Below are 27,280 nucleotides of genomic sequence, written 5' to 3' on the forward strand. Positions count from 1 at the left end.
GAAGTATAAGAAAACAATTGGCCTCTATGGTAGGTTACTAAGTTAAACATTGTTAGAGGTTTGTACCATCATTCAGGAATCTAGAACTGACAAAGTTGGGAGCCTGGTCCCTAATCAGGCTGCCAGAAGGGCATGGGGGCATTTGGACTATTACGGTACAATAAAGAATAATACAATATTAAATAATATAACAATTTAAAATATATACAGATGATTTTATTGATGCATAAAAACAAATCATCAATTACAATTTAAGCATCATAGCAGTACAGGTATATCACCAGTGAAATAATTAACCCCAGAAGGGGTAAATTTACAGTAGGACAATTAATCACCAATGTCATAGTCCTCGACTAGTTTCGCGGACAATAGCCGTTTCATCAGGAGGGAATCTGTAAATAGGTTTTGACTGTTTAATCAGAAAAAAAAAACACTATAGTTACCACAAAGCATGAACAATAAAGACTTGTAATACAGCATCATAATTAAAAAAAAATATTAATGGGAATGAAAAAGGGGAGGGAGCAAAGCTGCTTACCCATGTCCCAGCAGACACCAGGCGAAAGGCCAGGTAGGAATGATCCCCGCAGCGACCTGGGGGAGATGACAATAATGATGACATGGAATCTAGATAAATAAGGTAAAGGAAATGGGTATACTGTGGGCTTGCCATATCAGTAACATGTGAACCAGTGAATTATAATATAGTAAAGGAGATACTAAAGAATATGGTAAGGGTGATAAATTGGGGGTGGAGGTGTACAGGGTGCATAAAGGGAAAAGAGTGAAGGAGAAACAAGTGAACATTGTAAAACAATGAATGAGTGGTAACAGGAGTGAAGGGGGGCGTGATGGGGATGGTGGAGTATAAAAAATGGAGTGAGTGGGGGGCACAGTAATACCTGGTACTGATATAAGAATTGTAAGGGTTCCTGGGGAAAGCACAACTGCTCGAAGAGCAGATGCCATTGTGTGGCTAGCGTAGATACCACTAAGGACTACCAGCAGAGGGTGGATGCATGATAGGGCATATCACCCATGCCCGAGGCGCCTGTAGGAAAAATGGTACGCTGTCGAAATTAGATTAGATAAACCAGTGCCAGTACCTAAAAATAAAGGACTGCAGCATGGGTATGTGTCACAGATCAGCTGAAGAGATGATCTGTGTCTCACCTTTACTGCTGTAGGTTGGCTGGCACCTGTTGTTCCACTAGCTGGTGTTCAGCTCTGTACACTCTGCAGCTATGGGTGTCACCGCCCTTCACCTGTTACCTAATATATGATTTCTTCCTGCTACTTCCTGTCCAGCCCCTCATGTTCTTCTCTATTTAAATCCCTTTCAAACCAGCTACTGGTTGCTTGAGCAACATTTGTTTCTGAGCTCCCTTCATGTAACCTGTTTTACCTGACCTCTCGTGTACTGATCTCTTGTGTACCGACCCGACTTGTTCTGATTACGCTGTCTGCAGCCCGCCCTGACTTTGGCTCACTATCTGGCTCTCCTTTGCTTCATCCATCCATCCTTGTCTAACAGTGTCTTCTGGTACTTCCCTAGCGAGCAGGGTGAACCCAGGGGTCGGGACCTGGGGTCAGCACGCAGCTAAGCCCAAACCCTTGTGAGGGAGTCCCTGGCAGAATACCGGCATGCCCTCAGACTCCACGCCCTGGGAGATCCTGTGTCATCTGCTCGCCTGTGGGCTCACTGTAAGTAGTACTGTGACAGTTTGCTCAAGCCATGAGCGCCTCTGAGAATTGGCCACTGACCGAGGATCAAATGCAACATCTATTTCAGAGACTTAACTCCCAGCATCAAATCAAGAGCAAATAATGCTGGTTCTTCAGGATCTTGCCTCCCGTCTGGATCGTCTGCAACTCGCTGCAACTTCAGCTCCTCCCATTCCTGCTCCTGCTTCAGTTGATCCCGTCTTACCTGCTACACCTGGCAATCCCTGCCTGCATCTGCTGTTGCCACCTCATTTTTCTGGCGACCCTAAGGCTTGTCGGGGCTTCATTAATCAGTGTTCCATCCACTTTGAACTTTCTAGCCACCATTTTCCAACTGATCGCACCAAAGTCGCATATATCCTCTCTCTCCTCTCCAATGATGCTCTAGCTTAGGCCTCTCCACTCTGGAAATCACATGATTCTATCACCTCCGAGCTCCAACTCTTTTTGGATGCATTCTGGAAAACTTTCGATAAAACCCGGCAGAGTGTCTTTGGCTGCTGGGGCCCTCCTTCGTCTTCATCACCAAGGCATGACAGTCGGCCAATGCGCAGTTCAATTCCGTACACTGGCTGCTGAACTCAAATGGAATAATTAGGCCCTCACTGCTACCTTCTGGCAAGGCCTATCTGTCTGTGTCAAGCAGGGGAGGGCTGGCAGCCTTAGGCCTGGGGGGCAAGTCTAGTCAAGTGGCCCATTAATCCACGAATCAGCTCACCATCAACAGTGCCCATCAATGCAGCCTCACCAATGCCTATCAATGCAGCCTCATCAGTGCTCATCAATGCAGCCTCACCAGTGCCCATCAGCTCAGCCTTGTCAGTGCCCATCAATGCAGCCTCACCAGTGCCCATCAGCTCAGCCTTGTCAGTGCCCATCAATGCAGTCTGTTCAGTGCATGGGGATTAGAGAGAGAAAAGCTGCTGGATAACACAGAGCGGAGATCTCCCGCTTACCCAGTGCGGCTTCTGTCATACGAAGTCGTGCCTCCTGGACCAGGTTCTATGATAGATGTCACCAGTGTGCTCTTTATCATAGGACATCCTTGGCTTCCTGGCAGTACACTGAGGTACACGTCACAGAGGAGCCGATGCACGTACCCGGTTGCTGTGATATCTGCCGGGCACCCGCAATCGCTCATGACAGAGCAGGAATGTGGATCTGTGTGTGTAAATACACAGATCCACGTCCTGTCAGGGGAGAGGAGACAGATCGTATGTTCCTAGTATATAGGATTGGTCTCCTCCCTAGTCAGTCCCATCTCCCCCACAGTTAGAATCACTCCCTAGGTAACACATTTAACCCCTTGATTGCCCCCTAGTGTTAACCCCTTCCCTTCCAGTGATATTTATACAGTAATCAGTGCATTTTTATAGCACTGATCGCTGTATAAAAGTCACTGATCCCAAAATAGGGTCAAAAGTGTCCGATCTGTCCACCGCAATGTCACAGTCACAATAAAAATTGCAGCATTACTAGTAAAAATAAAAAAAAAATAAAAATTACATAAATCAATAACCTATTTTGTAGACGCTATAACTTATTACTGCTTATCGCAATTTTTTTTACCAAAAATAACACATCAGCCTAAACTGTTAAGGCTTAAGTTGGCATATTATAGCAAAAAGTAAAAAATATTGTGTTTTTTTTAACCAGTTCCCGACCAGCGCACGCCGATGTACGTCGGCACAATGGCACAGGCAGGCATATTGGCGTACAGGTACGTCCAATCTGGTCGGGACCCCTGTGAGTCCGGTCGCGGGTCCCGCGGACTCGATCGCCACGGGCATACCCGCGATCGTCTCACGGGGCGGCTGAACGGAGAGATGCTGTTGTAAACAGCATCTCCCCGTTCTGCCTAGCAACAAATGACGCTGATCTCTGCTCCATGTGATTGGAGCAGAGATCAGTGACCCCCCCCCCAGTTAGTAACACACCCCTAGGAACACTTAACCCCTACACTGCCACCCCCTGGTTAACCCCTTCACTGCCAGTGTCATTTACACAGGAATCACTGCATTTGTATAGCAGTGATTGCTGTATAAATGACAATGGTCCCAAAAATGTGTCAAAAATGTCCGATGTGTCCGCCGTAATGTCGCAGTCACAATAAAAATCACTGATCGCCGCCATTACTAGTAAAAAAAAATTATTACTAAAAATGCCATAAAACTATCCCCTATTTTGTAAACGCTATAACTTTTGCGCAAACAAATCAATAATCGCTTATTGCGATTTTTTTTTTACCAAAAATATGTAGAAGAATACGTATCGGCCTAAACTGAGGGAAAAATTATTTTTTTTATATATTTTTGGGAGATATTTATTATAACAAAAAGTAAAAAAATAATGCGTTTTTTTCAAAATTGTCGCTCTATTTTTGTTTATAGCGCAAAAAATAAAAACCGCAGAGGTGATCAAATACCACCAAAAGAAAGCTCTATTTGTGGGAAAAAAAGGACGTCAATTTTGTTTGGGAGCCACGTCGCACGACCGCGCAATTGTCAGTTAAAAAGGGAGTTCGCCGGGACTCCGCGTTTTTTTTTTTTTTTTAAAGCCAGCAGCTACAAATACTGCAGCTGCTCACTTTTAAAATAGTGACACTTACCTGTCCAGCGCACCCACGATGTCGGCACCCGAAGCCGATCTCGCGATAGTCTCTCGGGTGCTGCCGCCGCCATCTTGGGTAGAGGAATCAGGAAGTGGAGCCTTTCGGCTTCATTTCCCGGTTCCCTACTGCGCATGTGCGAGTCGCGCTGCGCAATAAGGATGGACCTGCTGCCTCTGGGATCTGTGTGTTTCCCAGCAGGCAGCGGGGGACTTTCGGAAAGGGGCGTAATCTACGCCCCTTTCCGCAGAGAGCTATCCCGGAAGTGGGTGCAGATACCTGTACTGTACAGGTACCTGCACCCCCCTCCCCCCTGAAAGGTGCTAATTGTGGCGCCGGAGGGGGGGAGGATTCCAATGAGCGGAAGGTCCACTTTAGGGTGGATCTCCGCTTTAAAGCGACGCAGTGCCCGAATCGCAAAAAAGTGGTCTGGTCTTTGGCCAGTAAAATGGTCCGGGGCTGAAGTGGTTAAAGTTGGCACTCTTTTTTTGTTTAAAGTGCAAATAATAAAAACCGCAGAGGTGATCAAATACCACCAAAAGAAAGCTCTATTTGTTGGAAAAAATTAATTTGGGTACAATGTTGCATGACCGCACAATGTAAACTGACCTGGGCAGGAAGGGATGAAAATGCCCGGTATTGAAGTGGTAAATTAATGAAAGTGTATTTCTTCCAAAAAAAATTGTATTTGAAAAACAGCTACATAAATACCGTGTGACATAAAATATTGCAACAATTGCCATTTTATTCTCTAGGGTCTCTGCTAAAAAAAAAAAAAAAAAAAAAAAATTATATATATATATATATATATATATAATGCTATAATGCTTGGGGGTTCTAAGTAATTTTCTAACAAAAGATTTGTTACTTGTAAACAAGTGTCAAAAAAGGTTTAGGCATGAAGGGGTTAATAATATCAGCTCCCAGCTTGAAACAATGGGAAAGAAGTGAGAAATCTTCATAGTGTAATAAAAAATAAAAAAAAACACATTTACCAAAAAACTTACATTATCTGTGTTCTGTCTTTAGGATCAGCCTCATGGGGTGACAGTCTGCTCCCCCACAGCCTCTCGTTTGTTCTCTTCCTGTGGTCAGGCTAGGGAATTTTTTGCGCCCAGGAATTGCTATTAGGCCACTAGGACTACATGTCCCATGATGCTTTGCAGCTGCTGGAGGCTCTGATGGGCTCCCTCCCTCTACCAATGAGGAAGCAGGGGAGGGAACAGAGTGGGTGGACGCTCACACAGGCTGCAAACTTCGGAGGAGGAGAGGAGAGGGGGGGGGGGGAATCCCCCACACGAACTGACAGGTCAGGTTGGCTCTCACTCCACTGTCAGTGGATTAGTGTGAGCGTGACCGACGGGAGGTGCGGGAACAGAGCGGCCTCCACTACATAAGTGAGTGTGAGTGCCTCTTGAGTTTCCGCGCCCGTCCCTCTGCCTCAGCTGGCAGCCCCTGCCCTGACCCAAAAAAAAAAAAAAAAAGGGAGCAGTGGCCGCCGGCCATTATGTGTATATTGTTAGGGCAGCCTAGGGGGAAATTGCCACCCTGCCCCCCGGCCCAGCCCGCCCCTGGTGTCAAGGATGAACTCGCTGGATGCACCATTCCTACCACATTAGATGACTTAATCGCATTGAGCATTCAAATAGACATTTGCTTCCAGGAGCGGGCCTTGGAGAAATCCAGATCCAGTCATTCCCCTGCTGACCGTCCAGCACAGGTAGTCCAAAGACCTGTGCAATCCTCTCCATCTTCAACCTCTCATGCGTTGGAAGAACCTATGCAGCTTGGGCGAATCCGCCTCACTCCCCGAGGGACGTGCCCGACGCATGGGATTGGGAAAGGGTTTGAGTAGTGTCACTGGAAAGGTGGGATTCCTGAAGGCATATAATACCGGGTTCCCGTTATTAGAGAAAAGTAAACAGTGCAGTCCTCTTAGTAGGGTCATGTAGTCCCCTAATGGAGAGGATCGTGTCTCTTTGGTTACTCATTGGGGTGGTGGGGGCATAGTATCAAACGTAGCTGCCATCGGTTAGACAGACCCTGAGTAGTGACCCACCACTCCCAAGACCAAATGTTATCTGATCCTTCAGGCGATATGAGCAGCTGTTCTTTCAACAGTCTTCTCACTCCAATGCGGTGTGCAGATAGGTGGGGTAAAGTCAGATGGCATAGAAGCCTGCAGAGATGTAGTCCTCCCAACATGGACTGGGAATTAACATAAAGAACAAAACGAAAAAAAAAAGACAAAAAACAGCTTGCCAACAACAGAAATAGGCAAAACAGTCTTGAGCATGGGTGGTCTTGTTGACAAGCTTCCATGCATGCCCCGCAGGGATACGTGGGGGTTAACAGTGAGGACTGGGGCCCCGTGACTCCGAATATGAGGCGCAGGTGGTATCTGTATAAAGTGAGGTATATTTGGTTAAGTCATTGGTGTCTCTCTTTAGGCTGCTTTTTGGATAAGGTGAGCAGTACAATTTCAAGGAATGTTGTTTCCTTAATATTCTTTATGCATGTAAATGTTCTCGGGCGGCGTCCCTTAGTTGTCTCTCATGCCGGTCAAGCCAGTTTGCAGCCATGTTTGGGTTTTCAAAACACGCATTCTCTTTTTCACTTCCGTGAGTTTTACCCTGTTTTTGTACAGATGCTGAGAAATCAGGGTATATGGATATCTTAGACCCCTGTATTTCCATATCCGCTTTCTGCCTGGCCATACGTAATATAATGTCTCTGTCTTTATAATGCAGCAATTTCAGCAGGGCTGGTCTATCATGGCTCCCTGGTGGCGGTGGTCTAGAAGGCACCCTATGAGCCCTTTCCACCGAGAAAAATGGAGTGAGGTTATTTTTACCAAAGGTATCAGCAGGCCATGTTTCAATAAAATCAGTAGGGTTTTTCCTTTCGGTCTTTTCAGGCATACCAACTATACGTAAGTTAGACCTTCTCAGCCTGTTTTCCATATCCTCGACTCTGGCAAAGGTTTCATCTGATTTAGCAGAGGTGCTGTGTATGTCCTGGATCAAGGGAGACATTCTCTAAATTTGTATGTCATATTCTAATATAATCTAGCTGTACTGATTACATTTGTATGGTATGGGATGCACCCGAACCTTTGTTACAATAATTTGTAAGATCTATGAACCATAATACCTATAACTAAAAATTTACAGTGGAGTGCCATTAAACAAGCATCACCTTTCTGGATGTGGAGATAACACCCTCACCATCTGGACAACTAGAGCACCTGTCAGGAAAGGACCTGCTGGTGGCACTGTGGCTCCCAGATTCATAGGCTGCAGTTCCAGTGTCCACCAGTGGGTGTCTCCCAGCAGCCAGAAGCTCATTAATCATCACCTAATGCTCGTTGCAGGAAGTATATTTAAATCCTGTCTCCATGTGCCCCTGACCTGTAAAACTTCATCTGTCCTGGGACCCCTGCAGCATGATCCCTTCCCATCTGCTCTCTCCATCTCCTGTTACCCTGTTCCTGCCCTGTCTTGCTCCCAGCTGCCTCTGCTTGATCTCTTGTGTATTACCCTGGTTCGGCTATGATTTTGCATTCCTTTCTGCTGTGTATACTTAGTTTAGGCAGTTGTTCATTTTGTGTCACTATTTGGTTTTCTTTTACACAGTTTGGTATGTTGAAGGTGCGTCTTTGTTGTTCACTTATCTTTTAAATAAATTATATTATTTTACACTACTTGTGCCTGGCATTCTCTGTGGCAGTTCACACATATCTGGTCATACCAGTCACTGACAGGACCTATATCTCTTATTGACTCAATTCTGTACATTCAATACCTTCATATGAGCTGTAATTGCTCAGATGAAAATCATTTCAAATTAGAAGCTGGATCTTTAAAAATACCCTGTTTGCAGCAGGGATACAGTAGTACTTGTGTAAAGCAGGCCTATAATAAGGCAGTTCAGCATAAGCAAAAATGGAAGAGAAGAGCCAGGTAAATCCTAGTGCAGCATTATTTTATTCGTCTAAAATACAAATTGTTGACAGTATAAGGTGCACTTACATGTGCTAATGAGGGTAGGTTCTTTCCAGATCCAGCATCACAGAAGAGCTGTCGGGGGGTGTCCCTGTAGAAGAGCTCATGAGCACCATGTGTCAGTGGGAAGCTGAAGCCTCGAGGGACCTGGGGAGGATGCTTGCTGTGTAACTAGAAGTGTTCCGAGCTATCAGAGTGGGGAGCCGCCTACCACTGTGTCTGGCCAATCAGAACGCGTTTCGAAGGCACAGCTAGGCCTCCTTCATCTGCTGATCCTCCAGCATTAACATCACGTTTAAATGGAGGATGCAATTAGCCCAACCTGAGCCATGATAGTGGCTTCAGTTGGGGGAGCAATCAAAGCTAAATAGCCATAGCAGTCAGGGCATTAAACAAGGAATAACAAAATACAGTTGTGGAGACTCCGTCTCTCGAGGAACGGTGCTTTATGACTTCCTGGGAACTGGTAAGTGATAGCCTTTTTTCCCTTGTGCATCATGACGACCACTAATCGGAGTCACCCTTTTGGATTTGTTTCCCATAATGTGCAGGGCTTGAACTCGCCAGTTAAGCGTAGAATGGCCTTTCAACATTTTAAATCTTTAAGGGCTGATGTGCTATTTCTCCAAGAAACGTACTTCTCTCCAATGTATAACCCTACTTTTTTATACCATTACTACCCCCAATTCTACTTAGGGTACGGACCTGGAAAGACTGGAGGGGTGGCCATTTGTTTTTCTAAGCAGGTGATCTTCTCATTGGAGAAACTCATGGCTGACCCGGAGGGCTGCTACCTATTGGTGGTTGGGTCATCTGGCAGGCACTTTGGTTTCTTTAATTTCATATTATGCCCCGAACACAGGTCAGTTGCCCTTCTTTTGGAAGCTTTTTCACAAGGCGACTCCGGAACTACAGGGCACTGTCCTGTTTGGGGGTGACTCTAAGGTAGCCCTGGACTTCATACTTAATAGGATGAGACGACTCTCAACCCCCCGGAGCCATTTTCCAAAAATTGGCTTTAAGCTGGCTAAAATATTACATTATACTAATCCAATTGATCTATGGCGGGGACTTAATCCATCCAAGAAAGACTATACCTTTTACTCACATGTCCATAACACCTACTCTAGAATAGATCACTTCTTCACGGTTCCATTGGCAGTTTCCTTGTTTCGAACTAGCAAAATAATAGATGTGACGTGGTCTGATCATTCACCAGTTTGGACAGCATTTGATTCCCTACAATGTTATTCAGGCCCGGCCCCTTGGGGATTGAATGATTCCTTACTTAGTAACCCCTTGATCTGCTTTGATATCAAACAAAAGCTCAAGGAGTATTTTGCTCAGAATGATCCTTTGGACAGTTCTGTGGTAAATACCTGGGCAGCACATAAAGCGACTATCAGGGGATATTTCATTCATATTGCGTCAAGGCTGAAGAAACCCTCTGATATCTAATTAGTCAAAAAGATTGTGAGCTGTCCAACCTGCTAACCCTACATAAGGACAATCCTGATCTGGACCTGAGGGCGCAGATTGACTCGACTAGACTGGAACTAAACCTTTGTTTAATAACTAGGGTAGAAAAAAGATGGACACAGCAACATTTTATACCCCAGTAGATAAACTGGAAACATTGTTAGCCTGCAGATTGACTCTCAGGTCCCGCCGCAGGACAGTCCCAAAGATTAGACAGCCTGATGGGTCCTTTACACAAAACCTGCAAAAGATGCTGAATCTTTTCCATTCTTATTTTACCTCCTTATATAAAGAGCTGGAGACCCCACAACCAGGTGCTATAGATGATTTCATTAAGGATCTGCCTCTCCCATCCCTCTCTGAATCCCATAGAGAGATACTGGGTGGGGCTATCACTATGGAAGAGGTAATGTCTGCAGGCGAGTTCTCCTCTCCCTATGGACCTTTTAATGTGGCTACCTTTTAGGGAACGTAGAGCCATTCTGAACCCCTCTCTCTTTCACTCACTTGGCCTTTGGGACAGGATGTGCAAAGTACACTCTCTGAGATCACCCCATACTCCAGCGGTCCCCATTTTTGGAAATCCACACTTTCCCCCAGGACAAAATCCACAACAGTTTGCGTGATGGATCAATAAAGACTTATACAAGATAGCACATTTCATAGATCATAGGGGCATCAGAAAATCCTCCTACTTTCGAGACACTTTAGACATGCCCCAGACGGAGACCTTTCGACTCTCCCAAATTACCCATTATTTATAATCGCTTTGTCGAGACCAGGGGGGCATCACTACTAGAACATTCTACAAAAATAAATGCCTAAGAGGGCCTGGGACGTGAGGTAGTATTTTGGAGTTGTATGTTCTGCTAATGGACCAGGGCTCTAAACGTTCCTATCAATTAACTTGGGAGGCGGACCTGGGGGAGACGACATTTGGTCCAAGTGGTCGACCATGGTGCACAGGGGAATTTTGAACACTTCCGTGGTAGAGGCAAATTACAAGGTATTGTCACAATGGCACCTCGTTTCGGCATGGATAACTAAAATCCACTGTTTCAGGGAGTGTGGTCAAGAGGGCACAATGCTCCACACCTGGTGGACATGTCTGAAAGTTAAGAGATTTTTGTTAAGAATTTTTAACTTAGTTTAATCGGTGACTGGAGTGAACATGCCTAAAAATGTTAAGACAGCCTTATTTTCTGAACTTTCGAGTGAACTGCCCAGACACCTCAGATCCCTCATATTTTTTATCTTCTTGGCAGCTAAGATCACCATAGCGTCAGCATGGAAAACCCCTCTGATAAACTTGGCATTAGTAAAAAACAACATTTCTTGGATCATGATAAAAGGAAAATTAACTGGTATTCTTCGTGACCAACAAAATCGGTTTGAAAAGGTTTGTAACCCTTGGATAAGATATCTCCAGTCACCATGAGGGCCGGGGGGTCAGTAGCCTCTTTTTTCTCTTCTTTCTTCTTTTCCTCCTTTTCTATTCTTTCATCTCTTCATACAAACTTTTATTTTGCCCCCATAGTTGGGTTCCCACGTGCTTGATAGTGGGCTTCACAGTACATTAAGCCCAACGTATACTTAATACCTAGGTTTTCTGTTATAACTCAAAGCTGGGAAATCTGGTTCCATCACAAGATAGTCCCTCTACAGGGAATTTGACTGTTCTATCTCTCTCTCCCCCCCCCCCCCCATTACTTATTTGCAAGGCCTTCCAGGGTTATACCAGAATAGCCTTGACTTGTTCTAAATGTTATTAATACTATTGTTAGGTGTAGAGTGAACAGTTTTATCGATAGTGTGTGTTAGGCATCTCATGACCCATCAGTTTGTTTATGGACAAGAATGGACAGGGTTAGTGCCTTTGTTTTAGTACAATTATATAATGATCCATTCGTACTAATCTGAGACCCACTATTCTAACATTACAGTTGACACAAAACTTGAATCATTGTGAACCCTTGTTGTCTATCAAAACTTGATTTCAATAAAAACCATTGAAAGAGAAAATACAGGTGTGGGACCTGTGTATACAGATGGGGAAGTGATAGTTATATAGAGAAGATAATGTTCATAGATAGAATATAAATGAACGGATTTTGGTAAAAAAAAAGGAGGGTGTGGGGACAGGATGGATGAGTAGAAGTTAAATGATGGTGCTAACTTCCAACTCTTCATTCTGGCCTTCGGGTGAGAGACTATTGAGTTTGAAGATCCAATAGGTCTCTTGAGCACACAGTTTTTTTAATCGTTTTCCATCAGGTAGAGAGTGAGGGATGGATTGGATCGCTGTTTCTTTTAGTAATGCAGGATTTCTATCATGATGAGTTAGAAAATGTCTCTAAATGCTGCATTTGAGATAAGCTTCTTTCAAACTCCTCCTATGTTGCTCAAACCTGGTGCGAAGGGGTCTGATGGTATGCTCCACATTATTTTTGAAGATATTTTTGGAAGGCTACATTGCTGTCTTCTTCCTGATGTCCTTTCTCCAAAACTTTTTTAAAGAGAACTTGACTCTGGGCTTTGTAGTCTTCAATGAAGCTACAATTGCATCTCTCTTCTCCAGAGAGAACAAGTTCAGGGCTCACAACCTTTCTTCATAACTAATCTCTCCAGACTCTTTATTAGCTTTGTTGCCCTTCTTTGTATTCGCTCCATTTACAGTACATCCTTCCTGAGGACTGGTGCCCAGAACTGCTGGACAGCATACTCTAGGTGCGGCCAGACCAGAGTCTTGTAGAGTGGGAGAATTATCGCTTTATCCCTGGAGTTAATCCCTTTTTTAATGCACGCCAATAGTCTGTTTGCTTTGCTAGCTGCAGCCTATCATCTACTAGGACCTCCAGGTCCTTTTCCATTATAGATTGCCCCAGAGGTTCTCCCCCTAGTGTATATATTGCCTTCATATTTTTTCCACCCAAATGCATTATGTTTAATTTTTCTACATTGAACCTCATTTGTCATGTAGTTGCCCATTCTATTAATTTGTTCAGATCTTCTTACAAGGTTTCCACATCCTGCGGGGAAGTTATTGCCCTGCTTAGCTTAGTATTGTCCGCAAATACAGAGATTGAACTGTTTATCCCATCCTCCAGGTCATTTATGAATACATTTAATAGAATTGGTCCCAGCACAGAACCCATTCTGAGTATTCCTCATTTATCACCACCCTCTGAACTCACCCTTGTAGCCAGTTTTCAATCCATGTACTCACTCTATGATCCATGCCAACGGACCTTATTTTGTACAGTAAACATTTATGGGGAACTGTGTCAAATGCTTGGTGTGTACCATCTGACCCATGACATTTTCTTGCAAGACATTTAGGAACTGGCGAGCCTTAGACGAATGCGTGATTCCCTCCGCCCAGTCTATGTCTAGTTAATTAAAATCCCCCATTATGAAGACACTTCCCATCCTTGGTGCTAATCCAAATTGTGATAGGAGATCCACCTCCGCCTCAGGTTAAGGGGCCTATAACATACTCCCAGTAATGTAAAAACTGTAAGGGGGGTTTGGGACTTTTAGATGAAGCAATTGTATAGTGAAGACAAACTGTAAATGAATAATATTTAAATATTTAATTGAAGACATTCATCTAGAATCATAAAGAATATCATTTATTTCATATACATATATACTGCACATAAGGCCTGAACATAATGAGTAAGATAATATAGTCAAAACGATATAAGATCAAAGTCAAATAAATAAGTAAAAAAAAAGGAGAAAATGATTTTGAAAAATTATAAATGCTATGGCGCAAAAAATGCCACAGCGACAGACCCAAAACTGGCATATGCACCCACAAGGTATATACAGAACTATTAGCTAATCTAAGAACAATATCATAAAATGTTGATAAAAGCTGGGTAGGGATCAATCCATATGGAATACAACTGTGTCATCAAGTATAGCTTGACGCGTTTCGTGGATTTTTCCACTCGTCAGGAGCAAGTGCCCCATAGATTCCTATAAAGGTATATAAGATATATCAATATTTAAAATAGAATTATACAAGATATTATATGTCAATAGATGGCTCACCAAACACACTCACCAGCCCGAACCACACACGCAGCGCATGGTGACCGGCGCAGGGTAGGCCCCGGATATAGACCCCAACACGGGAGCTGAGGCGGCATAATATGGAGGTGCAACATCAGACGAACAGAGGAAGTGTACAGTATGAACAGCCACTTTGATATAGCCAGACGTGATGATATATAATCAGTGGAACAGGGATATCTGAGAAACAGAATATTATACTAATTATGTGTGAAAGTGCATAACACAAGTGTATTATAAATAAATTATTTGTGTAGTGAACTCAATGTGACTACACAAGGAGTAATTACCATGATGTATAAAACAGAAATAAAACAAGGAAAAATTAATGATAAAGAAAGTTTCAATAATTGAATGAATGGTGAAGAGATATAAGGGTGTGAAAATGAATAGTGAGAGTGTGTGAATGTGAGGACATGAGAAGAAGCCCACCGATGAAATAAGGAAAAGCAAAAAAAAAAGAGAGAGACTCTCTCTTTTATTTATTTTTTTTGCTTTTTCCTTATTTCATCGGTGGGCTTCTTCTCATGTCCTCACATTCACACACTCTCACTATTCATTTTCACACCCTTATATCTCTTCACCATTCATTCAATTATTGAAACTTTCTTTATCATTAATTTTTCCTTGTTTTATTTCTATTTTATACATCATGGTAATTACTCCTTGTGTAGTCACATTGAGTTCACTACACAAATAATTCATTTATAATACACTTGTGTTATGCACTTTCACACATAATTAGTATAATATTCTGTTTCTCAGATATCCCTGTTCCACTGTTCATATATCATCACGTCTGGCTATATCAAAGTGGCTGTTCATACTGTACACTTCCTCTGTTCCTCTGATGTTGCACCTCCATATTATGCCGCCTCAGCTCCCGTGTTGGGGTCTATATCCGGGGCCTACCCTGCGCTGGTCACCATGCGCTGCGTGTGTGGTTCGGGTTGGTGAGTGTGTTTGGTGAGCCATCTATTGACATATAATATCTTGTATAATTCTATTTTAAATATTGATATATCTTATATACCTTTATAGGAATCTCTGGTGCACTTGCTCCTGAAGAGTGGAAAAATCCACAAAACGCGTCGAGCTATACTTGATGACACAGTTGTATTCCATATGGATTGATCCCTACCCAGCTTTTATCAACATTTTATGATATTGTTCTTAGATTAGCTAATAGTTCTGTATATACAATGTGGGTGCATATGCCAGTTTTGGGTCTGTCGCTGTGGCATTTTTTTCACCATAGCAGTTATAATTTTTCAAAATCATTTTCTCCTTTATTATTTACTTATTTATTTGACTTTGATCTTATATCGTTTTGACTATATTATCTTACGCATTATGTTCAGGCCTTATGTGCAGTATATATGTATATGAAATAAATTATATTCTTTATGATTCTAGATGAATATCTTCAATTAAATATTTAAATATTATTCATTTACAGTTTGTCTTCACTATACAATTGCTTCATCTAAAAGTCCCAAACCCCCCTTACAGTTTTTACTGACTATCGGGGTGGAAGCACCATGTTGTGCTTCATTTAAAGTCCCAAACTCCCCCCCTCTGTTTTATACTCCCAGTAATATTTTCCCCTTAGCTTCATCCCTTTGGAGCTCTACCCATAAGGATTCCACCTCCTGCCTAGATCCCTTATTGATGTCATCTCTAACATTCACTTGTACGTTATTCTTGATATATAGACATATCCCTCCCCCTTTTTTGCCCTATCTATCCCTGCGATAAAGGGAATACCCTTGAATGGTTGCCAGCCTATCATGAGAGCTGTTGAACCAGGTCTCTGAAATTCCTACTAAATCCAAATCCTCCTCATAAAACAGTATCTCTAGTTCACCCATCTTGCCCTCCAGGCTCCTGGTATTGGTGAACATGCCACGTAGTTTAGACCGGTCACATACAATGCTCTTATTGGGTGTTCCGAGATTGTAACTAGAACTTTCTACTATACTTACCTTGGGTTTATGTGCTTTAGTCAACCTACCACTAATTGCCCCAATACTACCCTCTGGAATATGTTCCGTGCTGATTATCTCTACCTCTGGAACCTCCTCAACGTCGCTTAGTTCAAAAGCCCCTCTAACTTTTTGGCCATCTTTACTCCCAGCAGATCTGCCCCCTCCTCATTTAGGTGCAGTCTGTCCCTTCTATAGTACTGGTGACCGACTTAGAAGTTGGCCCAGTCCTCCAGGAACCCAAACCCCTCCTTACTGCACCAGCTCCTCAGATACTTGTTTACTTCCCTAATCTCCCTCTGCCTTTCTGGTGTGACTCAAGGTACCAGTAGTATTCCAGAGAATACTACCTTGGAGGTCCTTTTCCTTAATTTAGCTCCCAAGTCCCTAAAATCATTCTTTAGGACACTTCATCGGCCTCTGACATTGTCATTGGTGCCAACGTGCACCATGACAGCCGGGTCTTCCCCAGCCCCTCCCAGTAATCTGTCCACCAGATCCGTGATGTGCTGAACCCAAGCGCATGGTAGACAGCATATAGTTCGGCACTTCAGGCCTTTGTCACAGATTGAACTCTCTGTTCTTCTAAGAATTGAGTCCCCTTCCACCATAATCTGTCTATCCTTTCCCTTCGCTTCCCCCCCCCCCCACTCTCACAGGAGGAGTTCTTCCCCTGGCAGCTAGGGAAGTCCCTCAGCTCCAGCAGTGCTGGTCCCTGACTGGTTTCACCAATGTCACTCAATGGAGTGTATTTATTGGGATGGTCCAGCCCTGGATCACCCTCCCTGGCACTTCCCCCTCTATCCTTCCTGACTGTTGCTCATCTATTCTTTCATGGTGCTTGCACCTCTTTCTCTTCACCCGCCTCTGTGTTGGCCCCTGCTGGCACCTGATGGGTACGTTCCCGGCTCTCCTTTAGTATGGAAGGTCTTCTCAGTGCTGACAGTTGCTTCCCTAGATTCAGAACCTGGGCTTCCAGGGAGACAATGTGCTTACATTTTGCGCAGCAGTATTCGCCCTCGAAAACAAGGAGTTCACTAGAGCTTCACAGTCCTCTTCCACTCCTCCATGAGGACATCACAGAGTTGGTGGATGTTAGAGACCTTGCGCTTCTCCGCCTTGCATTTGAGGATGCCCCACAGATGCTCAATAGGTTTTAGGTCTGGAGACATGCTTGGTCAGTCCAACATCTTTATCCTCAGCTTCTTTAGCAATCCAATGGTCGTCTTGGAGGTGTGTTCTGGGTCGTTATCATGTTGGAATACTGCCCTGCGGCCAAGTCTCCTAAGGGAGGGCATCATACTCTGCTTCAGTATGTCACAGTACATGTTGACATTCATGGTTCCCTCAATGAACTGTAGCTCCCCAGTGACGGCAGCACTCATGCAGCCCCAGACCATGACACTCCCACCACCATGCTTGACTGTAGGCAAGACACACTTGTCTTTGTACTCCTGACCTGGTTGCCGCCAACACACACTTGGCACCATCTGAACCAGATAAGTTTATTTTGGTCTCATCAGTCCACAGGACATGATTTCAGTAATAAATGTCCCTAGTCTGCTTGTCTTCAGCAAACTGTGGGCTTTCTCGTGCATCATCTTTAGAAGAGGCTTCCTTCTGGGACGAGAGTCATGCAGACCAATTTGATGCAGTTTGCGACGTATGATCTGAGCACTGACAGGCTGACTCCCCACCCCCTTCATTCTCTGCACTCTGCAGCAATGCTGGCAGCACTCATACATCTATTTCCCAAAGACAACCTCTGGATATGACCCTGAGCACGTGCACCCAATTTCATTGGTTGATCATGGTGAGGCCTGTTCTGAGTGGAACCTGTCCTGTTAAACAACTGAATGGTTTTGGACACCATGCTGCAGCTCAGTTCCAGGGTCTTGGCAATCTTCTTATAGCCTAGGCTATCTTTATGTAGAGCAACAATTATTTTTTTCAAATCCTCAGAGAGTTCTTTGCCATGAGGTGCCATGAGGTGTATTCACTTTTGTTAAAAGTGTCATTTCTTCAGTTTGTGTGTGTGTGGGTATACAAGTTTGTGTTTTTCTGTTATTTGCTGTATTGTAATCCCATGCCAATCTCATAAGAGTAGTCTTAATGCTTTTAATGCTTCTATTCAGTTTTTTATTTATATGTTTAATTAGTTAGGCAGTCACATATCCCCATTTGCCCAGCCTTCTCCATAAAAATGTGTTTATATATGAATATAGCTGTGGGACTCTAGGAACCAGTAGCGATGTCTCCTGTGTTTATAAGCCCTTATCCAATCCTCAGCTGTTCCAGGAGACCCTTCTTATCTTCCACTATGCTGCCTTCAAGTTGCTTTTATATGGACTTTATGGACTTTAATATGAGTCAGTTATTTTAAAAATGAATCTTAACTATTCTCTTCCCCATAAGCAATTAGGTTGCTAGGTGCACATTGAGTCTGGCGCAAGCGCCGACTTATTTCCTATGTGTGTTACATTGTAAACCAATGAATAGAATGTTTCCACATTCCACACCTTTGTCCTGGTGTGGAAATAAATTTGAGACTGGTTTCAAACCTGTCTGGATCATTTTCCTGGGTTCATTTCGGTCCAATGATTCAAGAAAGGATAGATCTCCTTGCTCTTGTTCCATCCGGAGCTCTTGTAAAATGTCCAGGGAAATTTTATCTGGGGATTCCAGGGGGTCTCGAGGTTCCAGAATATCTTGTTCTTCCTTGGAAATGAGAATGGATTTCCATGGTTTATTATTACGACTATGGTAAAATCGGATGATGGAAAGTGAGCGAACAAACCTGTTCAAGTCCTTAAATAAATTGAATAAATTGGAACGGACTGAGGGGGCAAGGTTGAGTCCTTTATGTAATAGGATGAGTTTAGATTCTGATAGGGAATTAAATGAAAGGTTGAAGATTTTCTCAGTTGATAGGATGGGGGGGGGGGGGATGTTGCATCTGGTTCTTTTTGTTGCCACCTTTACAGCCTCGTCTGGTTTTTCTAGCTGTCTTTTTATTGCTAGTGAGAGGGGGGTGGTGGTCCCTTAAAAAAAAAACCTTGGATGTTGAATCTCTGGGGCGAGCTCCTTTCATGATGTAGTTGTTCATATCATCTGATCCTTTGGTGGGTGTCTGGTCCTTAGAGGTTTCATGGGGAACCTTGTATTGATCTTGTTGGGGTGGATGAGGTCTCGGTGTACGTTGCTGGTGATTTGTAGTAGATGATCTGGTCTGTGGATAGGGATATTTTGTTCCTGGTTGGCCTTTCGATGTTCTGGGGTTGAGGCGAGTATGATCAGAGTGTGACTGATCTGATCTGGTGTTTATTTTCTGTAATATGAATTATTGGGGTAATTTTATCAAAATTTGAATAATTTGGCATTGATGACTAATCATATGTATTATCTGGAGGTTTATTGTGTTGAAGCCAAGTTATGATGTATTATAATTATATTGTTATGGTCGGAGGGATTATCTGGACCCCTGTAGGATGATTCAATGTATTAATATTTTTTATTTAAAATGTAACTGTATATTTAATTTAGTAAGATTTGAGTAGATTTCTGAAAAATTGCACTTTTCTGCATTTATACTGTTTATCTTCAGTGTTTATATCGCATGTAAAATGAAGGACATGGTATATCCTGCAGAGGGCAGCACATTATAGTGTCTGCCTTGCCGGAAATTTTTGAACTTCCGAGTAGATAAATGCAGGTTTATGCCTATGTTCAGTTTAACTTAGATATTTTTATTATATAAATTTGTGGTATGATTTATTATAGGTATGTAGATGATATGTCATTTTATATAATACAAAGATCATTCTTGCAGTATGTTTGCTACGGGTCTTTGGATCCCTTAATAGGGTTCTGACTGTGGCGAGCATCTGTGTTCAAAGAGATACAATTGGTGTGCAGCTTAGCCCTCAGGAATCAAAACGAGGCTTGGTTTTGAGTCTTGGTTATATATGGCAATGGCGCAGTATGTCGCCCGTGCCCCAGGATGACGTCAATCTCTGAAAAAATGCGTAGGAAAGACAACGTGCTGACGTCATCGTCCCAGAAGCATGGGTGGTCTTTGTTCGTATGCCAGCCGCCGTTTTTACAGTTTTACAGTGACTTAAGTATGTGAGGATTCAAATAAATTGTTGAATTTTATGCTATGTGAAGCCACTTTCATTATTTCTAAATGGAATTATCCAGACACCATGGACAGAGGATTTGCCTGCTAGCCCATTGAGTACAGGTTGGAAAACCATTCAAGGCCCTGGCAGGGTAATCAGCCACAAGCGTTAATTACCTTTTCCAAAGGTCCAGTACTGCTGTTAAGCAGGCATTTTTAATCCTGATGATGGTTTATTCCAGGGTTGTGGGGAAGAGGCCCTTGTCATCAACATGGGGACAAGGTGCTTTGGGGTGAGTGGGCTTAAACAACAATTCTTAAGTGGTCCCCTACTCCTGTGTTCTGGTCTCCCAATAATTTAGATGAATTAAAAAATGTGCATGCAGAAGTGTATCTGGAATGCAGAGATTGTGGTGTGAACCAGCCCTTAAAGCAGTGCCAAGCAAAGAGATGTAAAAAGCTTCAAAGTGTATTTTTAAAAATTCCTAAAACCGTGTCTTTTGACTGAATCATTGCCAAATTTCAATGGAGCGGAGAATATTTCCTATTGTTCTTTTAATTTGCATAAGTTTCCCTTAAAATCCATACCAGATGCAAAGGGCCTGGTATGGATTGGGGGTGGGGGACTCCTGCGCAATTTTTTTTTCTATTGCTGGCTAATTTGGCAATGTGTTTTTTTTCATTCAGCTGTCAGTGGGGCAGACCCGCTCCTTAATAACCTATTGACTGAACACTTGGCGGGTGAACATCCTGACAAGCACACAGAAAATGTGGGTGTTCGCCGTACACCCCAACGGCAATGTTTGGGCCAAACTTATGCTCGACCCGAACTGTTTGCCCATCCTTATTTGACATTCATGTAACTTTTTAGCCAGATCCTACTAATTTCAAACTTTAGCTTGAGGGCATCACACATAAGTTCAAAGTTAGGATTCTACTGCCCTGGAAAATGTAAGACCACCTCCAAGCATAAAAAAATTGCTGAAATTATCAGAATATTTAAAGTTCCACTTCAGCCAAAGCTTTCTTTGGCGTTTTGAGAGTGTGTGAAAGAATTCGTTTTGCAAATCTTGCTCTAAGCACACTTGGGGGTCTGTGAATCTTGTTATTTAATTCTGGTTATTTGTAGCAATAAAAACGAAGGAAAACTGGACAATGACATGGAAGGCATGTACCATTGCTAAAATGAAGAAACATAAACAAGAAAAAGCAATATCTCTCCCTACACAAAATTTTCAGAGCTCCCCAACAGCCCCATCACACACTGACAATAATGTTGCTGTAAGCCCACCCTCTTAAAAAAAAGAGCTGAGTTATCCATTCTTAAAGCGGAGCTCCACCCAAAAGGGGAAGCTCCGCTTGTTTGCCACCTCTACCCTCTACTGTCACATTTGGTACCTTTTGGGGTGGAAAGGGGAGTGGGTACCTAGTTTTTGAGGTACCTGCTCCCACTTACGGCTGAGTCTGCCCCCTCCTTCTTCCCCCGCAGCTGGCCCATTCAACTTCCCGTATGCACAATAGGGAACTGGCTGTGAAGCGCCAGTTCCCTAAATGGAGATGGCGGTGGCAGCACCTGATAGCCGATTGTGACTTAGCTGATCAGGGCCAAAGGCTATACGCTGCATTATTTCTAGCAGTGAACCTGTGACATTTTTGGCTGAAAGTTTGTAATTTGCAAACTTCACAAATCAAAGAGATACACCACAAACTGATGATATAGGTAAACCTGTAACTCATTTCTAATTAGAACCTCTGTCAACTTTTTACCCTTTTCATTGCTAAAATTAAACATGATGTCCTGCACTAACGCCCAAAGTAAACTTTTTTTTTGGGGGGGGGGGGGTTTCCTTTCCATTTGATGGATGTCAAAACCAGAAATAATAGTGTAATTAGATGAATTCCTCTGTTCATGGTTAGCAATGGCCACTCGAGATTTGGTAGTATCTTGTGATATCTGTTCCTAAAAGCTTCCGCAACATAAGGTAGCACCCTCTAGGTTGCTAGATGTGAGAATAGGATGTTTGTGTAGGATAGGTAAATTGTCAGGCTTGGCTACAAGCAAAGCCTGTTTGTTTTCTTCTGGGTCAGGGTTGAGTGACTCAGGCAGAGCTGGTGACTCACAGGTAGTATAAGTGAGATCTCTCACTTCTTTCCAGAACATGCTGGAATCTTCTGGAAAGGAAGAAGGAGAGGAGAGGTGGAGCTGCCTGGAATATTCTAAGGAGCCCTGACCAATCCCCAACCTGGATTGGTAGGGGCAGGCCTCCATAAAAAGTTAGGGTCATCCAGCTGGGGAGGAGTTGATCAGAGTGAAAGTTGGAGATGGAGTGGTAGGCTGTCGTGGCTCGGAGGGAGCTCCCAGTCTGCGGGGGGGCTTGACTTTGGGCCTGGAGCTCGGGTTTGGATCGGACATTTCTTAAGATACACAGAGGTGCCCTGGACATGTGGATTGGGAGCAAAGAGAGAACAGCAGGAGAGCACTGCCAGGAAAGTCTCCATGGAGGAACAACAGGTCACAGCCAGGAGGGTTGGTGAGAGACACACAGTCAGGAGGGCAGGGAGGCATGCCTGAGAGGACAGGGAGAGTGCAATCTGGGATGGGTGCAGAGCCAGTGGAGTGGACTGTGGTGGCACAGGCAGTGAAGAGAGACAGCTGTAGCCAGAAGGGCTGTCAGAGCCTGAAGGTTTGGTACTGAGAGCAGCAGCCACATGGACAGCTAGCATTGGGACTACTTATATTTTTGCTACACTATATGGGCCCAAGCATTTGCTTTGGGCTTGACTTAGTCAGTGTTAGGCCTGCATATAAGTGCTAGCTGGTCCTGGAGAGTGAGTTCAAGAGTCAAGTAAAGTGAGATCAAGAGTCCAGTTCGTGCTGAAGGAAGTTGTATATACAAGAGGTGTATATAGTTCCTAAGTCCCTAACATTTTCTGCAATCAGTTCTGCAAACCTGTATGGTTTAGGAGATATTCACCTTGCATGCAGTGGCTGACATTAATGGTGCATGCAGATGCTGCCGGACTCTGGGGGAGTGACATCATCGTGGGCTTCGGCCACTCATATCGCTGGAGCTGTGAACCCAGAAGAAACACAGAGGGAACATGTCAGCTCCCTCGGCGGTGACCAGGAGGTGGTGCAGCTTTGTTCTAAGGTAAGTATTTCATAATGAGCTAGTATGCAGTTCATACTAGCTCATTATGCCTTTGCCTTACAGTTTTTTTTTTTTTTCTTCCAGGGCATACAACTGTTTTAAAAGGAAAGCTTTTAAACATTAGAAACATTAGAACTACTTTGGGGCTTCAAACTATGCTGTTCAGTACTTCAGGAACTTAGGTTTGGTTTCTTAATTCGTTTGCTGTTATTGACATCTCACAAGATATTGCGCCATAACCTTGCAGGTCTTTGCAAAGGCTTCTGCTGTTTGCGACATATAGTAAAAGAACAAGTGTTTAGTAGACAGTTTGCACAGATAATTGTGATCTATTGTGATTAGCCACAATGAATAGTGCTTTTTAGTAGTAGGACACCTTGTTGGAACATAACTGAATCATCACAAGACATCAAAGCAGCCATGCACACAAAAACACTATATTGGGAGCTTGTAATTTAGCTGTGTCACCTTCTAACAAAAAAGTTAGGGACAATGAAGAATCTGGCAGGATCAATAGGTAATTATTTATAATATGTGGACAGAATTTTTTTTTTTTGAAACAATTGGCTCTGCATGATTATTAATAAATTTCCAGTTATATATCCAAAATCAATTATGGGTTTACCGTACATACACATGCTTTACATTCACAAAATAAATGAGGAATTAGCAGCGCAGTGCTATTCTTTATGTACTAATTTAGAAATAGTTTAGCGAGTGTAGAAAAAAAAATTGAGTTTTATCATACTGTAAATTCATTTATTTTCTTAATAGAACATATTCCTATATGTTCCTGGATAATAATTTAGGCAAAGTCACATCATTTACAGTAGATAAGCCATCATTCAGCTACCCCGTGTTTTTAGAGTGATTTTTGCAGACATTTTATACTATGGAAACAGCAGTGGGCACAAGCTGCTGAAACGGAAATCAGCAAATCAGGAGTGATTGACACAAATTATATTCAAATTCCCCTTTCCACAGCTATGTTAGTAGTGCATTACATGAGCTGGCTAAAAGACAGGGAGAATTCAAAAGTGTGCCTTAAAATGTATCTTTTGTTGGGAAAAAAAACATTTCCCTCCGGATGAGCAATGTACATTTCTAGGATTTTAACACACTTGTGGCAGAGTCCTACCTGTTTCTGATCTGAACAGCCATTCGTTTCACCAAGTCAAGCTTTCAAAGAGTGAAGGCCACTTTATTGATTTGGTAACCAATTGCAGGCCACAATGAACAATGAACAATAAGGTTTTACCACCTCCCAAACCAAAAATGTAAATATGACTTTACTGTCCTGAGCCTCCTATAAGGCTGCTTTCACATGGGTGCACTGCGGTTTACTCACACCGCGGGTGCAGGGCAGTGCACCCGTGGCTTTCCTGAGGGTGAGCTGCACTGACTCATGTATTCAGGAGTTTTGGAGAGCTTTCAGAAAGGGCACCAAACCCGCAGGATATAAAAGAAGTCTATGGCTAAGTGCAGCTCACCCGTAGGAAAGCTGCAGGTGCACTGCACAGCCTAATAACCTTTTTTATAAGTGCTAATATACCCATTGCAAAAGTGCAGTGTTTGTGATGTTTAATACACTGACCTTTACCTTTTCCAGCTTCTGCTAACATTGCTCCCAGGCTGCTAAAAAGGGCACAGATGAAGTGCACTTGGTATCACTCCTCCTGGGATAGGAGCCAGTGCTACTAAGGTAACATTGGCTTATGCGATTCCTGCTCCCTCCACAACCGCCTGCTTTCTCCACTGCCAGCACTGGCTGCATGCACTCTGTTGCTCTGGGATGGTGAGTGGGCAACCCATTGATTGAGATCTGGGCTTGCTGACCAGCCATTACATAGGTATGCACTTCCCTGGTGTGAGGTTGCAGGCCATATCAGAGGGCTCTGCAGGCCAAATGTGGTTGGTGGGCCATTGATTGAGCATCTCCGCACTAAGTCCTTTAAAAACTGATTTCTGAATGGAAGAGTCTGTGGTCATTATAATCACCTTATGCTCATTCAGCATTCCAATAAAGAAAGTTGCAGTGTTGGCATCCATTTAGAAGCAGTCAACCATAAGGGAGTATTTCAGCAAAAAATTTAATTAAATTCCTATTGCAGGGGATGCCAAAAAGTTTGACTTGTATCCTAGCAGAGATGTCTGGGAAAATCTGTGAGCCAATTACTACACAAGCAGGAAATCAGATCTCTGGAGGCTTTCCATACACCAACAATGTACTGAAAGCCTCCAGGTTGCCATATTGCAATTTTCCTAACATTTATAAAAAATTGCAGCAAATTCAGATTGAAATGAAAAGATATTTTTTAATAATAATAAATGACAAAATGGGTTGTGTGACAATTTTATATAATAATATACTATATTAATACTTTTGACAAAGATGGAATTCAAGAGTAGACCTCCAGAGGTATAACTATTAGATATAAGTTAGAGAATAGAAGTCTTCCAGGGTAAACCATATATACTGAATGAATGACACTGATGAAACAAAGGACAGACTGCATGGAATATATATATATATATAAAATCTAGATACAGATTGTATTCCTTAAAACTGCTTTACAAGAGTTGTATTACCTTGACTAAAGCCTCCCTTCCCCGAGTTCCACACTAGACAGCTGGTACTAGAACCCCAGTTATGTACTAATGAACCATCGTGTTGTTAGAATCAGGGAGAGCCCCTGGATGTGATACATCCTCTTTACAATCCTCTGCAAATTGTGGAGTTTAAAATCAGAGCCTTAGGCCTGGATTTACAAGTTATCTGTTACATATCCATCTGTTCTCTTTGTGAGATTTTGCTGAGAGATTATTTTACCATTACAAATGTCTGTATTCAATTCATAGTGCAAAGTGACTGAAGTGCCACTGTTGACTAATTCCTTTAAAAGTAATCAATTCACAATTCAAATTAAACAAAATCACAATATCATTAGCAGAAAACAAAAATAAGGAAAAATGTTGGTTTTGTAAAGACTGGCCAACAACAGAACCTCTTCAAAAGGATCTGTCAAAACCAATTTTACCCTGGTCTGTTTTGAGGCATATTTTACAAATTTTGCTATTTTGGGGCTTTAGAGGGATATTTTTTCATGCAACATCAGAAAGAAATACATGTAGTTGGGTTCTCAAATAATTCTCATATGCTTCGATATGGGTACTTGGACACAACCTGTCCTGATTAGCTGTAGAATAGACAATATTAGAGAAAGACAGGAAATTATGCAAGCTTACATGGGGCAATCTGTCACATATCATCAACAAACAGATATGGTGCAAAACTCTTTGGTTCAAGCTACCAAAATGTGTTTTCTTTGAGCTAATAATAAATAGGTTTTTACTAGTTTAGGCCTTGAACCTGGGAATCACTTTGAACCTATCTACCAAAAGGTATGTTTTTAGCATGCAAGACTTTTAGGAACTAAGCCAGCATTTCAATTTATAGTAAAAGAAGACACACGCATTTCATTTTATTTAAATGAGAATTTTGTTTTTCCTAATTAATTTCTCTGAGCTCTCGTGGCTTACCTAACAAGGGAAGAGCAACAGCAGATGTTAAAATATGTGTTCTTCATCATGATAGTAATCTCTTTGTTTTTAGTGGAGCAATTAGTAGAGCATACTGCATTTAGTATGTGATGTCGGTTACACAATACATATACTTTGACAGATGAAGATGATCTGATTTGTAGAAGCTCTCTTTCTTTCTCCCCCTCTATTGTGCTAGAAGTAGGATAGGTTTTGTTAACATAGGTACATTTTTAGGCTTGGCTGGTAGCCAAGCCTGTGTTGTTTTGCTTTATCTGGGTCAGGTGAGTGACTCAGGGAGGGCAGGATAACTAACAGGCAGCATCTCTGAGACCTCCCCCTACTTCTAGAAACTTGTAGAAGATTCCAGCAGGATGGGAGTGGAGAAGAGGGGGATCTGTCTGGAGTATTCTGAGGGCTCTGACCAATCCCCAACAGGTGGGTTGACAGGGGCAGGCTCCCTCAAATACTCAGGGTCAGCCCAGCTGGGGGCAGTGGAGTTGGGGTGGAAGCTAGAGATGGAGTGTTAGGCTGCCAGTGGCCCCTGATGGTAGCCCCCAAGTCTGGGGAGTGACCTCAGGCTTTGA

This window comes from Lithobates pipiens, unplaced genomic scaffold, assembly GCF_037356315.1.
Source record: "Lithobates pipiens isolate NorthernLeopardFrog02 unplaced genomic scaffold, aLitPip1_a1.2 Scaffold_13, whole genome shotgun sequence".
Taxonomy (NCBI): Eukaryota; Metazoa; Chordata; class Amphibia; order Anura; family Ranidae; genus Lithobates; species Lithobates pipiens.